Source organism: Balaenoptera borealis, assembly GCF_965194805.1.
Source record: "Balaenoptera borealis genome assembly, chromosome: 5".
Lineage (NCBI taxonomy): Eukaryota > Metazoa > Chordata > Mammalia > Artiodactyla > Balaenopteridae > Balaenoptera > Balaenoptera borealis.
In genome coordinates, this window is record NC_138862.1 from 15,845,919 (window position 1) to 15,863,191 (window position 17,273).

Sequence of the window (17,273 nt, forward strand, 5' to 3'; positions counted from 1 at the left end):
GTTTCATGAGGGCCTGTTTCCTGAGTAGTGGGCAGAGCTAGAGGTGGCAACATTGGGGAGCTGTTACCACCCCCAAGTCTAAAGGACCAGTTACCAGAATCTGTAGACTCCCTTAAAAGGTCATCCAACAGGAGCTGTGACCTTCAGGGTAGAAATGCATTCATTGTAAACCTGAGGTCCAGATAGAGTGGAGCCAGTGGAACCACGATTACACTTTTTCAAGATTCTGATTTTCTGATGGCCTCATATTGGCTCAATCCAACCAGAACCCATGTTTGATCCATGAGTCATGAGAGTCCAGTGATTCTGACTCCAAAGGTCACTTCCTAAACTAGAGAGCAAGCTGAAAAATGGATGTGGAGGTGCCAAGAGAGACTTCCCAGCACAATATTTTTCTTCTATATTAAGATTTATATGGATCAATAAGTAATAATTACCTTTCAAAGCTAGAGGATTATTAGGCATTTCAAAGTGAAATCCAAGGTCTCCTGAAATACACTTTAACTCATGCAGACACCTGATATTATAAGTTGCTTCTGGGAGAGAAAAAAAGAGTGGAATAAGCTCAGTATAGGGAATTCTAGAAGGTGAAAGAGGCAACCATATTCAAGGTGCAGAATTGGAGTTAGACTGACCTGGAGTGAGTCTCTCCTGGGCCACTTACTACATGTGTAAACTTGAGTAAATTACTTCACTTCTCCCTAGACCTCAGTTTCCTCATATCAACAGTGTGACTGTTAAGAGTATGTACATAATGCTTGAGCCAAAGTATTATTATTATTATTATTATTGGTGTTATTATTATTATTAAAGCCTGAAGTTAAGATGGAGAGATGGAAACTCTACTAGGGAGTCATTATGTGGTTTCAAAACAAAATCATGGGGAAACACATGGGCAACCATGGGTTCCATGTGCAGCTATAAGTTAAATTGTGGTATTCAGTGACCAAAGGACCTGCACACCTCCAGAATCATAAAGTGGTGCTTCTGGTTTACAATGTTGTGTTAGCTTCTACTGCACAGCAAAATGAATCAGCCATACATATACATATACATATATCCCCTCCCTTTTGTATTTCCTTCCCATTTAGGACACCACAGTGCATTAAGTAGAGTTTCCTGTGCTATACAGTATGTTCTCCTCAGTTGTCTATTTTATACTTAGTATCAATAGTGTATGTGTGTCAATCCCAATCTCCCAATTGCTCCCACCCCACCCCTTTTCTGCTTTGTATCATACATTTGTTCTCTATGTCTGTGTCTCTATTTCTGCTTTGCAAATCTATACCATTTTTCTAGATTCCACATATATGCATTAATATACAATATTTGTTTTTCTTTTTATGACTTACTTCACTCTGTATGACACTCTCTAGGTCCATCCATGTCTGTACAAATGACCCAATTTCGTTCCTTTTTATGGCTGAGTAATATTCCATTGTGTATATGTACCACATCTTCTTTATCCATTCCTCTGTTGATGGACATTTAACACTGTCGTCTTTAAATCGCAACATTCATTTCTGGGGCACATCAAAGCCAAACAGGCTGTAACCTGGCTCCAAAAGACAGTAAGGTTTTATCCTAAGCTTATAGTATCCCCCAAACTCCAAGATATACTAGTCTGTGAGACATGGCTAGGCCTTTCTACAAGTGTCTCAATCAGGGTCCAAATATAAAAAAAATGACACACTCAATGAATTAATAAAAGAGGAGTTATTGAAGGGACTGTTTATAGAGGTGAGGGCAAGAAGGAGAAAAGCCAATAAGGACTGACATTGTCATCCTTAAGCCAGAAAGGGCATTGGGAATGAATAAGTTACTAGAACCCAGCTTTAGCCATAGGAGAGGAACCACCTAATATGAGCTGTGGCTGTAGGTAAAAGAACACAACCTCCGTTGACACCAGAAGCCACTGTGAGTAGGGGAGTGAGGGTATTATGAGATATGGTGCAACATGACCTCCCATTGGACTAGCCCAACTAGAAGCCACTTGGCCAGGGAACCTGAGTGAGTGATACACTCTGAGAGGTCAGCCTCCTTCCAGTACACAGAGCAGGGCAAAGAAGTGTACAGAATAGATCTGCAGGGATGACAGAGAATAACCAGCACAAGTTTTGTGAATTCAAATTAAAACTAAGACCAGATGTAAAATTATCCTTAAGAAAAGATAGATTCCATATTCAGACCAGAGAATTATTGCCAGTTCTTGAGAGAACACAAGGAAATGAAAGCTACCCAACACATTTTAACAGAGCTGGTTGAAGCACACAGCCAAGCAACAGAAACACTTCATAATATTCTCCCTTTTTAGCAGATAATTAAAAATATTCTGGGCCTAGCTTCAATGCCCATTCCAGAGCCCCAGCTCACTCCAGGCCTCACCAGCTGGTCTATGTCTCTTTTATTCCCTACTAAAGTACTTGAGAGATATGTGACTTGAAGTTGAGCCTAAACCCTCTCTGGCTACATGGCACCATAACCAGAAGGATTGTTCTCTGCTTGTATCATCACAAATGTAATACCCACAGCTTCTGCAGGATTTCAGCAAACAGCCCCTTCCCTGAAGTGCTCATAGATGCGGTGAGTATTGGAGTCTGGCAGGTTTTCCCTATTTAGTCGTCCTTCTGTATGGATATAGTTCTTCTGGAAAGGCATTTCATGCTGTAGCAACCTGAGCTCAAATGTTAGGAGAGGTTATCTCTGGATAACAGTGGTTTAAGTGATTGTTTCTCTTCCTACTTCCCTATATTTTCCAAAATCTCTGATATTCAAGAATTTTTTTTTTAATGTCAGAAAGTGTTCTGCCTTTGTTTTCCTCTAAGAGTTTTATAGGGTCCAGTCTCACATTTAGGTCTTTAATCCATTTTGAGCTTATTTTTAGGTATGGTGTTAAAGAATGTTCTAATTTCATATTTTTACATGTAGCTGTCCAGTTTTCCCAGCACCATTTATTGAAGAGATTGCCTTTCTCCCATTGTATAGTCTTGCTCCTTTGTCAAGATTAATTGACCATAGGTGCGTGGGTTTATTTCTGGGCTTTCTATCCTATTCCATTGACCTATATTTCTATTTTTGTGCCAGTACAATACTGTTTTGATGACTATAGCTTTGTAGTATAGTCTGAAGTCAGGGAGCCTGATTCCTCCAGCTCTGTTTTTCTTTCTCAAGATTGCTTTGGCTATTCAGGGTCTTTTGTGCCCCCATACAAATTTTAAGATTTTTTTACAGCCACTATGTGGAACTGTATGGATGTTCCTTAAAAAACTAAAAATAGAGCTACCATATGACCCTGCAATCCCACTCCTGGGCATATAGCCAGAGAAAAATATGGTCCAAAAGGATACATGCACCCAATGTTCATTGCAGCACTGTTTAATATAGTCAAGACATGGAAGCCACCTAAATGTTCATCGACAGAGGAATGGATAAAGAAGATGTGGTACATATATACAGTGGAATATTACCCAGCCATTAAAAAGAATGAAATAATGCCATTTGCAGCAACATGGATAGACCTAGAGATTGTCATAGTGAGTGAAGTAAGTCAGACAGAGAAAGAGAAATATCATATGATATCACTTATATGTGGAATCTAAAAAGAAATGATACAAATGAACTTATTTACAAAACAGAAACAGACTCATAGACTTAGTGAATGAACTTATGGTTACCAGGGGGAAGGGTGGGAGAAAGGGATAGTTAGAGATTTAAGATTGACATGTACACACTGCTATATTTAAAATGGATAACCAACAAGGACTTACTGTATAGCACAGGGAACTCTGTTCAATATTATGTAACAACCTACATGGGAAAAGAATTTGCAAAAGAATAGATACATGTATATGTATAACTGAATCACTTTGCTGTACACCTGAAACTATCACAACATTGTTAATTAGCTATAGTCCAATATAAAATAAAAAGTTTTTTTAAAAATAGATTTTTTTTAAAAAAGTAATCTTTTTAACTGAGCCCTAGTGTTTAAAGAAGTTTCTTAATGGCAAAAAAACATAACTTTGTATGCAGAGAAAGATGAAGGATAAAACAAAAGATTGGAATAAACTGAAGCCTTCTTTTTATAGGCTTGATTTTCAGTAGTCCTGCATCCAGCAGCAATACCACTTGTTTTATCTTTGAAGTTCATAATATATCATGAACAAGCTGGGTTTATCTAAGGAATACAAGGAGTTTTCAAATATAAAATAAATCAATATAACTTACCACATTAATAGACTAGTGAAAAAGTAGATATATTAACAACCCAAGTAATGCAAAATAAAAGCAATGAATAAGATTCTATTTTAGTATATTTTTAAAAGCCTCTTATATGAGAAAAATAGGAAGAAACTCTATGTTTAATAAAGATTAAATGCCAAGACTAAAGACGTCAAACATTATGCTTAATGAGAAACTTTATGTGTATTTCCTATAAGAATGAGAACAAACAAGGCTATTCAATAATAGAATTACTATTTAATCTAGTATTAAACAGCAGAAAATATAGAAAAAGTGAGAGAGAGATAAAGAGCTTATAACTATTATGGAAAGAAATAAAATGTTATTTGTAAATACTGTAATCATCTACCTAGGAAAACCATCAATCTCAACAGACAAACTATTAAAGTAATTAGAGTGAATTGATCATGACTGCCAGATATGTGGTCAAACTACAAAAATCAGTAGTATTGTTCTACACTAACAATAATTACTTAGAACATGTAATACAGATAAGATTTATTCATAATAACAATAAAATTATAAACTATCTTGAAGCTAAGTTAACCAAAAATTCACAAGAAAATAGATAAAATTTTTAAATGCTAATAAAGGACATAGAAGGTGAGTTCTATGGAGAGAGAGTTCAGGCTCCTAAGTAGGAAGACAATATTATGAAGCTGTTAATGGTCTCCAGTTTAATCTACAAATATAATAGCATCCCAACCAAAATTAGATTTCTTTGAAGAATTGAATAGACATATGCCTATTTATGTGGAAGAATAAAAGCCCACATGTAGCTAAGTCAACCTTTAAAAAGAAGAGGAAAGAGGAAACTCAATGTACCTGATGTTGACATACCTCAAAGTCACAGTTAGAAAAATCGGGATAATATTGGCAAAACAAAACAAAAATAAAGCAGGCAAATAACAAATAAAACAGAATAGAACTCAGAGAAAGATGCACACTTATATGAGAAGTTAATATATGATAAGGCTGGAACCATAAATTGATGGGTAAGGATAAAGGAAAGATTGTTCCATAGATGATGTAGTCAAAAATTATTCACTATGTGGAGAAAATAAAAATGAATCTCTGCACATCAACACTTAAAGGGTGGACTCTAAATGTGAAAAGTGTGACCTTGAAGGGAAGAAAGACTCCTTAATGAGCAGTTTTTTAAAAAGGAATAGGAACTTCCCTGGTGGTCCAGTGGCTAAGACTCTGTGCTTGCACTTCAGGGGCACGGGTTCAATCCCTGGTTGGGGAACTAAGATTCAGCATGCCATATGGTGTGGCAAAAAAAAAAAAAAAAAGAGAGAGAGAGAGAATAAATAAACAAATTTAAATCAAAAATATTTTTCAAGCCAAAGAAGAGACAAGAACCACAATGGGAAAAAAAAAAAAAAAAGAGCAAAGAATACAGCTAGGCAATTTACAGAGGTGCCCAAGGGTTAACAAGCATATGAAAAGATGTCCAAAATCATTAGACATTGGAAAAATTAAAATTAAAATTACAAAGATATATTTCTGTATACATATTAGTCTTCCAAAAAGGAAAGCTGAAACAAGAAATATTGACGGAGATGTGGGGATAGAGTCATCGTTATTCACTGCTGGTGAGAGCAGACTCGTGTTGATCATCCAGAGTACAAAATGACACTTCTTGGTCAAAAGGAGCATAGACATGTCCAATGACCTAGCCATTCCATCCCTGGGTTTATGAATTAAAAATATTTTCGCACAGAGTATAAGAAAGGGGATGTTAACTGCAGCATTATTTTTGGAGGCAACTGGCTGTCAATCCTTTAGAAAGGAGATACATGTATAAGAAACTGCTGGCTTATCACCAAGCCTTTTTCTTCATCTTCCAGTAGAAAAGAAGCACATTTCTTAGCATCCCCTTGAGATTAAGTGTAAACCCATGGCTGAATTCCAGAAAAAGGAATGTTTGGCCAGAATTTAATAGACCACTTTCAGACCCGGCCATAAAAACCTCCTCAGTGCAACCCTTCCTGCTCCCTCCTCCGGCCAACTGGCTTGAATGAAGAAAATCCCTAGAGCAGGATGGGATCCATGTGTTGAATATTGTGGAGCTACAAGATGGAAGGAACCTAGGTCCCTGAATCACCCCTTGGAGAAAAACCACATGACTAAGAGCACCAACTTTGGACTATTAATTCAGTTTTAACTTCATTAACTAATCTGATATTTTGTTAAGCCCCTGAAATGCGAAGGGTTTACTGGTTACATGTGTAGTGTTACCTTAACTAATATAATAGATAAAATGTGATAGATGCACACCATTGAGTATGCAATAGACTAAATGCAGGTGTCTCCCCAAAATTCATGTGTGAAACCTAATCCCCAATGGGATAGTATTTAAAGGAGGGGCTTTGGGGAGGTAATTAGGTCATGAGGGCAAACCCCTCCTGAATGGGATTAGTGACCATGGAAAAGAGATCTCAGTGAGCTTCCTCATCCCTTCCATCGTATGAGGGCACAAGAAGATGGCTGTCTATGAACCAGGTGCCTTAAACATTAAACATTTTATAACGTGAGGTTGTAGAGGAAGAACGAACAGCAGAATGAGACTGTGTATGGAGTAAAAGGAAATAGGTAAATGTGTGACTGAATAAGTAAATTAATAAATTTAGAGAGTTTCATGCATAGGCTAATAGTGATAAATGTAACATGTACCAACAGATATTTATTTCTTATAGTTCTTGGGGTTGGAAGTCTAGATCAGGGTCCAGCATTGCTGGGTTCTAATGAGGGCTTTGTTCCTGGCTTGTAGATGGCTACTTTCTCACTGTGACCTCAGATGGTCAGGCAGGGAGAGAGAGAGAGAGAGAGAGAGGGAGAGAGCAAGCTTTCTGCTCTTTCTTTTTTTAACCCCAGCTTTATTGAGCTATAATCGACATATAACATTGTGTACATTTAAGGTGTACAACCTGGGGTTTAATACACTTAAATATTGGGAAATGATTACTGTGGTAGCATTAGCTAGTACCTCCATCACATCACATAATTTCCATTTCTTTATTGTGGTGAGAACATTTAAGATCTACTCTCATAGCAACTTTCAAATATATAAAACTCTATTGTTAACTATAATCACCTTGCTGTACATTAGATTCTTAAAACGTATTCATCTTATAACTGAAAATTTGTACCCTTTGACAAACGTCTCCCCATTTCTTCCACCCAGACCCCAGGAACCCCCATTCTACTCTCTGTTTCTATGAGTTTGATCTTTTTAGATTCCACTTATAAGTGATACCACGCAGTATTTATCTTTCTCTGTCTGACTTAGTTCACTTAGCATAGTGTTCTCAAGGTACATCCACATTGTTACAAATGGCAGGATTTCCTTCTTTCTCATGACTGAATGATATTCCATTGTATATATACCATATCTTCTTTATCTATTCATCTGTATACAGGCATGGGTTTTTCCCATATATTGGCTGTTGAGAATAATGCTGTAATGAAGATGGAAGTGCAGCTATCTCTTTGAGATCCTGATTTCATTTCCTTTGGAAAAATACCCAGAAGTGGAATTGCTATCATATGATAGTTTTATTTTTAATTTTTTGAGGAAACTCCATACCATTTTCCACAGTGGCTATACCAATTTACATTTCCACAAAAGTACCTAAGGTTCCCTTTTCTCCACATTCTCACCTACACTAATCACTTGTCTTGTTGATAATAGCCATCCCAAAAGGTATGAGATGGCATCTCATCGTGGTTTTGATTTGCACTTCCCTGATGGTTAGTAGTGCTGAGCACCTTTTCATGTGCTTGTTGGCCATTTGCATGTCTTCTCTGAAAAAAACATCTATTCAGTACCTCTGCTCATTTTAAAATCAGATTATTTGGTTCTTTGGCTATTGAGTTGCACGTGTTCTTTATATATTTTTAATATTAAGCCCAATTTCTCCCATTCCATAGGTTGCCTTTTCATTTTGTTGATTGTTTCTTTTGCTGTGCAGAAGTTTTTTAATTTGATGTAGTCCCACTTGTTGATTTTTTCTTTTGCTTTTCATGTTATATCCAAAAAAATCATTGCCAAGACCAATATGAAGATGTATTCCCCCTGTTTTCTTCTAGTTTATTGATTTCAGGTTTCACGTTTAAGTTAATTCATTTTGAGTTCATTTGTGTGAGTAGTATAAGATAGAGGACCAATTTCATTCTTCCGCCTATGGTTATTTAGTTTTTCCACTACCATTTACTGAAGCAACTATCCTTTTCCCTTGAGTATTCTTGGTTCTTTTGTCAAATATTAGTTGGTCCTCTATTCAGGGTTTATTTCTGGACTCTAGATTCTGTTCCTTTAGGCTATGTGCCTTATTTTATGATAGTACAATACCATTTTGATTACTATAGCTTTATAGTATTGCTTGAAATCAGGAAATGTGATGCTCCAGCTTTGTTCTTTTTTCTCAGGGTTGCGTTGGCTATTGGATTCTTTCATGGTTCCATACAAATTTCAGGATTATTTTTTCTATTTCCGTGAAAAATGCCGTTGGAATTTTGATAGGAATTGCATTTAGTCTATAGATGGCTCTGGGTAGTATGGACACTTTAATAATATTAATTCTTCTGATCCATGAACATGAGACATGCTTTCATTTATTTGTGTTTTCTTCAATTTCTTTCATCTAAGTCTTATAATTTTTAGAGTACAGATCTTTCACATCCTTGGTTAAATTAATTCCTAAGTATTTTATTGTTTTTTGATGCTATTGTGAATGGGATTATTTTCTTTACCTCTTTTTCATATACTTCATAGTTAGTGTATAGAAATGAAACATTTTTCTCTCTATATTGATTTTGTATCCTGAAACTTTACTGAATTTGCTAATTAGTTTTAACAGGTTTTGGGGGGGGGGAGTCTTTAAGATTTTCTACATATAAAATTATATCATCTGCAAACAAAGACAATTTAACTTCTTCCTTTCTGACTTGGATGCCTTTTATTTCTTTTTCTTGCCTGATTTTTCTGGCTAGGACTTCCAGTGCTATGTTGAAAAGGACTCATGAAAGTGGGACCCTTGTTGTGTTTCTGATCTTAGAGGAAAAGCTTTCAACCTTTCACCCTTGAGTATGATGTTGGCTGTGGGTTTGTCACATGTGGTCTATATTGTGTTGAGTTATGTTATTTCTATAGCCAATTTGTTGAGTTTTTATCATGAAAGGATGTTATATTTTGTCAAATGATTGTTTTGCATCTATTAGGATAATAATATAATTTTATCTCTCATTCTATTAATGTGGTATAGCACATTTATTGATATATGGTGAAACATCTTTGCAGCACAAAGATATATTCCTCTTGATCATGGTGTATGATCCTTTTATTGTGCTGTTGAATTTGGTTTGCTAGTATTTTGTCAAGAATTTTTACATTCATGTTCATCAGGGATACTTAGGTACTCCAAAATTGGGTACATATGTATTTATGATTGCTATATCCTCTTCATCACTAAATAACAACATTCTTTGTCTCCTGTTACCATTTTGTGCTTAAAGTCTATTTTGTCTGATATAAATATAGCTACTCTTGCTCTCTTTTGGTTTCCACTTGCAGGAAATATCTTTTTTCATCCCATCACTTTGGGCCTATGTATGTCTTTAAAGCTGAAGTGAGTCTCTTGTAGACAGAATGTAGCTGGGCCTTACCATTTATAATTTAGAGTAATTATTGATAGGTAAGGACTTATAATGCCATCTATTGTTTTCTGGCTGTTTTACAGTTCCTTTTTTCCTTTCTTTCTCTCTTATTGCCTTCCTTTGTGAACTGATGATTTTCCCTTGTGGTATCTTTGATTCCCTTCTCTTTATCTTTTGTGGATCTACTATAGGTTTTTCCTTTGTGGTTACCATGAAGCTTACATAAAACATCTTATAGATATAACAATCTATTTTATGCTGACAACAACTTAACTTAAATCACATGAAAAATTCTATCCTTTTGCTCCCCCTTTTAGGTTTTTGATGTTACAATTTACCTCTTTTGGTATTGTGTATTCAATAACACATTTTTGTAGCTATAGTTACTTTTAATGCTCTTGTCCTTTAACCTTTATACTAGAGTTAAGTGGTTAACACACCACCATATTGCAGTATTAAAGTATTCTGAATCTGACTATGTACTTACCTTTAACAGTGGTGTTGTATATTTTTATATATTTTCATGTTACTAATTACCTTCCTTTTATTTCATCTTGAAGAACTCCTCTTAGCATGTTTTGTAAGGCTGGTCTAGCAGTGATGAATTCCCTCAGCTTTTGTTTTTCTGGTATAGTCTTTATCTTGCCTTCATTTCTGAAGGATAATTTTACCAAGTAGATTGTTCTTGGTTGGCAGTTCTTTCTTTTCTTTTGTCTTTCAGCTCTTTAAATACATCATCTCATTCTTTCCTGGCCTGTAAGTTTTCTTCTGAGAAATCCACTGATAGCCTTGTGAGGGGTTCCCTTGTAAGTTCCAAGTTTATTTTCTCTTGCTGTTTTTAAGATTTTTCTCATCGTCTCTGACTTTAGACAATTTTACTATAATGTCGAGAGAATCTCTTTAAATTGATTTTGTTTGGTGACCTTTATGAACTTGGATATCCCAATTTCCCTTCAGATTTGAAAATTTCTCAGCCATTATTTCTTTAAATAAGCTTTCTGCCCCCTTCTCCCTTTTTTTCTCTTTCTGGAACTCAAATAACTTGCAAATTGGTTCTTTTATGGTGTCCTATAGATCGTGGAGTTTTTCTTCACTCTTTTATTCTTTTTTCCTTTTCTCTCTTCTTAATGGATAATTTCAAAAGTCTTACCTTCTAATTCACAAATTTTTCATCTGCTTTATCCGTTCTTCTGTAGATGCTCTACATTACTTTTTTTTAATTTCATTTATTGTATTCTTCAGCTCCAGAATTTCCATTTGGTTCTTTTTTATGACTTCTATTTTGTTTCCATATTGTTTTCCTGATTTTGCTGAATTGTCTTTCTGTGTTATAGCTCATTGAATTTCCTTAAAACAGCTATTTTGACTTCTTTATCAGGTAAATCAAAGCTCTCCATGCCTTTTGCATCAGTTACAGAAAGATTATTGTGACCACTTGGTGGTAACATGTGTCCTTGATTTTTCATGTTCCTTGAAGTTTTGCATTGTTGTCTTCACATTTGAAATAGCAGTTACCTCTTCTAGTCTTTACTGAGTGTCCTCTCCAATGTGTCTAAACTTGTAAATTTTTTGCTCCAACAGTGTGCTGAAACTTCTTCTCTGGAAACCTGGGTTTCCACAAAGTCTCTCTCATTCATGTGTGATTGTCTAAAAGAGTGTTTTCCAGGGTCTCCTGGACCACAGCCAAGAGGGGCTAGAGCCAGGTCAAGGGCCAAGGAGAGATCCTCAACAGGGATCAAGATCTGTATGCCTATTACCAGCTACATAGGTGGGTGAGATTCCTCCTGGATCCCTTGCTATATGGTTCTGATCCCACAGCTCTCACAGAGGCACTATTGTCTATTGACAGATGCTGAATTACTGTTGTTGTGGGGAAGACAAAAATGAGTGATATCTTCTTGATGACAAAGACTAGTGATGATGTCACTCCTGATGTCCCTTATAAAGGGCACTACTTCCATCATGAGAACTCTACCCCTCATGACCTTATCTAAACCTAATAACTTCCTAAAAGTTCCATCTCCAAATACTATCACATTAAGGGTTAAGTCTTCAATATATGAATTTTGGGGGACATAATTCAGTCCATAGCATCTGGTAAAAATTATTCTCAAATTCTGCTCAACCCCACAAAAGTTAGATCAACCTACAAGATTTTGTATAATGTCACAGCAGTAAGGCCACTCAGAAGCAAAGGAGGAACAAGACTCAAAGAGTGGAAAGGAAATCTCTTCTGATGCCTGCAAAAATCCCTGAAACTAGTTACAAAGGAAATGCTAATTAGTCCATAATAGCACCCAGAAATCGGCCGAAATACCAGTTCCGATTGTTGAAAGGAGCATGGCAGTTCTTTGCAAAGAGTCTAATCTCCTTTGTTTTTTGAATAGGGATGAGTACCTGGGACAGTGCTGAACTGATGTATGCTGTTGTCTGAGTCAGTCCTTCACACCTTACTATAGAAAAAAAAAAAAAAAACTGAATCAGAGAAACCATAAGCACATATACACTCACATACACCTAGTCTCAAGCAGCACTAAATTACCTGAAAGTGTCTCAATTAAAGAGAATTACTGCCTCCTTTAAGCTGCAATCATAGCCATTATGTATCATCGGGCCTAAATCAGTTCCCTGGGAGATGTCCTGATTAAGCGGATTTCCCAATTAAACCTGTCTCAGTTAAGTGGAGCATACCATTCTGATTAGACTCCTAATTTATATGGGAGGCTATATACTTTATATAAAGGGGGAAAGGGAGTTGAAGAAAGTTGTCAGCCTCTGAAGTTTCTCCTTGTGGCTTTTTTCTTCCAATAACAAACCATCCCCCTTCTCTGACAAACAGAGGCACTTACTAGCCAAAGTAGTTCTAAACCTCTTAAATAAAATGTGAAATATTCCTTATGGGGTCAAAACTGCTCTTCAAGAACTGTCAGAAACATCACAGTCATCCCCTGTGGGGCACACCCTTTGATGGGTCAGCAGCAGCGACAGAAACATAGAGGAAAAGAGTGACCGTAATGTCCAGGATGGGACACACAGAATCTTTTGTACTTTTAAAAAAATATTTTGCAGTGTTCTTTGTCACAAACACAAGTTAATAAATGCATGAATAAGTGAATGGCACACCTGACCATGGGGGCAGGATGAAAAGTTAAAGCATATCACTGTTGTACTTGCTGACATCCCAAGCCACAAAATAAGGGGAAATGTTGGCCTCAAAACTACACTGAAAATCTGAAAATATATTTGGCTTCACTATTAGCCAAATCACAGTGAACACAGTGTCAAATGAAATGACAAACCCATGAATGCCCCGTTGGAATAGTGTCATGCAGGACTTTCTGGAGAGGTTCAAATATAGTCCTATGAGGAGACAGTGACTGGTATGAGTTTGAAATTGTCACCTAATGTCTTCAACTTTCAGTTTCCTCACCTACCATATGTATTATTGAGCTTAAGCTGTTCCCTGGGAGATGTTTGGACCATATAATTTCATGGGTCATAGCCAAACTTTACATTCTGTAAAATTCAAGTATCTACTAGAAGGAGTCACAGAACTTAGCAGAATTGTTATACCCATAATTATGGTATATTACAGCAGAAGGATACAGATGAAAATCAGCAATGGAAAAAGGTGTACAGGAAAGAATCCAGAAGGTGCTAGGGACAAGCTTCCAGTTGTCTTCTCCCAGTGGAGTCATGTGGACAATACTTAATTCCAGCAATGATGTTTGGCAATACTCATGAAGTATTGCCAACCTGGGGAGCTCACCTAAGCCTTGGTGTCTGGTATTTTTATTAAGAATCAGTCATGTCAGCATGAGTGACCATCTGCATGGATGGCCTTTGCTCTCCAGAGCTGATACTGCAGCCCAAGGTCCCCAGCATAAATCACATTACTGGCATTAACTACCTGGCATAGCCCAAGGCCCAGGTAAACAAATATACCCTTAATCGGCAGGACAGCCCAAAGACTTAGAGGTTACCTCCCAAAAGGTAAGCAGAGGCCAACTTTTCTTTCCAGTGTTCAGAGTTTGGAAAACTGGACCTGCTGAGTTAATCCTTTACTACGCAATGTCTCTTCACGTTGTCTCAAAATAGCTGAAGACTCCCAGAGCAACTGTCCCCAAAAGAAACCACAGAAACCACATGGTGCTATCCTAGGCTTGAAATTCACACAGCATAACTCTGTTCTATTCACCAAGTCAGTCATGAAGCTCTGCCGATGTTCAAGGGTTCAGACAGAGACTCCACCTCCTGATAAGAAGAATATCAAAGCAATTCTAGGTGGATTTTTAAAACCACTCAGTCACAAAGGCACAGAGAAACATCCTCCTGTCTCTCCTGACTACTATGAAGTATTTTTTTCTTTTTGCCTCAGCCTAAGGAGAAAGCACTGTCAAGTCAAAAGAAATAAGCACAGAGAATTCTTTCAAGGCAAAAATGCAAAGTCTAGGCTCAAACACAGAAACTTCTGTTGGCCTGAGGAGACGATTTATCTGAGTGACTTAGCACTGCTGCCTGATGTGGGCAAGGCATCCTAGAGACCTCAGTGCTCCCCAGGTGGCCCTGAAGCAGCCGTGGTCCCTTTCACCAGATTTGCCTGAAGGAAGTGCATCTGTTCATAAAACGTGCCGACTAGACTTCCTTTTTTTCTCCTTTTCCTGTTTTTTCCTCCTACTAATTCTGTGTATAGAATTCTGTATGAATATCTTTCTTAAATGCTATCAGTCCTGTTAAAGAAACAACATCTATATAACACACATGATAGAGGTTTATACAAGAAAATATTTATTTTTGTGTGGATTATGGGGGAAGAGAGACTTGAGACTTTTACTTCACAGCCCGTCATATTTATGACCCAGTTATATCCCCCATGAAAACATGACTTTTTACTTATTCCATTCAGCGTTTTACATTTAGCTCGCTCCCTTAATTTCAAACTTTCAGAAATTGAATTTTCCTTTGGGGAATGACCCTAAACCTTTCAGAAGACAGAAGGATTCTTGGCCTCGGAGAGAAAACATGGAATTTCCAGACCAATGAGCCTCTCGCCAATGTAAGTCCCAACCTCCCTCCATAGAGGAGAATTTTTACAGGTGGTCTCTGACACAATGGATAAAAGCTCAACTGTTCAGAGAAACATCCTGCCCATTCACATCCATCCCCTGACTGGAAATCAGTTACACAACTGTGCCAAGGGAAAAACAGTCTACAGAAATGTTTATCGAACACGTAAAGCCAGAAAGCAGTGAAGAGGAATCCTAATGATTCCCTTGCACACGTCTGTTTTGCAAGACAGTTCTCAACGCAGCCACCTAACAAGTGAAAGCACAGCAATCTTGGCTTGAAATCTTTCTGCAAACAAGATCTCATTTTGGAGAAGGCCGTCATTGGCAATGGTCATCATGGCTTAGAAACTAAACTCTTCCTAGGTAGTTACATCATGTTCCTCTGGATCTTGGTCAAACTTTTATTTCAAAGTGAACATGTGCAGAGCATGTAAAGGAAGAAGATGAAGTCAGGGGAGCTTTTTGTATTGGATTATTTTTCTAGGCTTCCAAAGAAAGGAGACTTATTTGTAGTGCTAAGAACATCATAGATGGTTAAAACACAAAATGATTTTGAGGCTTAATTTAAATTTTACCCTTCTGGCTATTTGTGTTTGAATTTCATTTCACTTCTTAAACAATAAAGTAGCTTGGACAGTTTTGGATGTGTGGTTAAGCCTTTTAATTTCCTGGCCCTCATGCACTACTGCTCACAGAGCAAGGTGACTGCCCTTTGCACAGCAGCTGAATTTTTTAATTGTTCACTGATATCTTTGGCTTAACATGAACAAAATATTTTGTGTACATGTGCTATTGCTACATCCATCCAAACCAAATTTTTATGACATATGGGTCCTTCATTTTGGTAGCAACTACTCTTATATACTGTTAACCACCCCATGACAACCTATAGATAACAATTCTTCAAAGACATGACCTACATCTTAAACAGAATGAAAGGAGAACTGAAGAAATTCTAAATCCTTTTATATTTCTGAATAAATTCTTTCTTTGCTGATGCTAGGACTCAGCCATTGCAGAAAAATATTTTCCAAATAACAAGGAAGTCATTTTAAGTATTTGGAGAAGTATTTTTCTTTTCAGTGGACTGGAGATCTTTTAACATCAAGAGTAGTTTCTCTGGAAGTAGATCTTTGTAATCAGAATGCAATGGCACCATAAATTGACCACTGTATGAATCAGCCTGAGTGTGTTTCACCCTTTCTTTACCATCTGATTGTGTGTTCTTTCATACTCTGGTTTGTCTCAGGACCAGCTGTTTTGTTTTATTTTATTTTCAGATTAGCAGAGTGTAGAGCCAGTATGATGAATGATTCAAGGCTGAGAGAACGAAGTCTTGTTTCCCAAAAGCAGTATGTTCAAGTGCAGATACACCCATTCTTGCTTTTTATTATTAATTGGGTCAAAAGTGTGTGACATATGAAAACACAACAGAGGGCATACTATCTCTATTTACTTTTGTTGGGTCTCAACTTCAACATGCCATTTTGCAGGAGAATTTATATGTAAGTAACATTCATGGATCTCCAACTATCACTGTGATAAGGGCACACAAGAGGCAAAGATTACTGATTCCTTGCTCTCACTTTTCAAGGAGCTTACATTCGAGTGGGAGAGAGTGAAGAGACAAAAATGTACGGAAACAATATAAGTACATATAGGAGAAGAAATGGGAGAAGCCTGGGAGGAGGGTGGATGTCAGAGTTGAACAATGATATGGAGGCAGAAGAATAAACTAAATGGAAGAAGGGCTGTTTTAAAATCTCAACAGGGAGACTTTCAAGATGACAGAGGAGTGAGAAGTGGAGATTGCCTTCCTCCCCACAAACTTATCAGAAATACATCTACATGTGGAAAAACTCTTACAGAACACCTAGTGAACGCTGGCAGAAGACCTCAGACTTCCCAAAAGGCAAGAAACTCCCCATGTAGCTGGTAGGGCAAAAGAAAAAAGAAAAAACAAAGACAAAAGAATAGGGACAGGACCTGCACCAGTGGGAGGGAACTGTGAAGGACGAAAAGTTTCCACACACTAGGAAGCCCCTTCACTGCTGGAGACAGGGGGTGGTGGGGGAAAGCTTCGGAGCCATGGAGGAGAGCGCAGCAACAGGGGTGCAGAGGGCAAAGCATAGAGATTCCCGCAAAGAAGATCGGTGTCGACCAGCACTCACCAACTCGAGAGGCTTGTCTGCTCACCCGCCGGGGCCGGGGTGGGGGGCTGGGAGCTGAGGCTCAGGCTTTGGTCGGATCCCAGGGAGGGGACTGGGGTTGGCTGCATGAACACAGCCTGAAGGGGGCTAG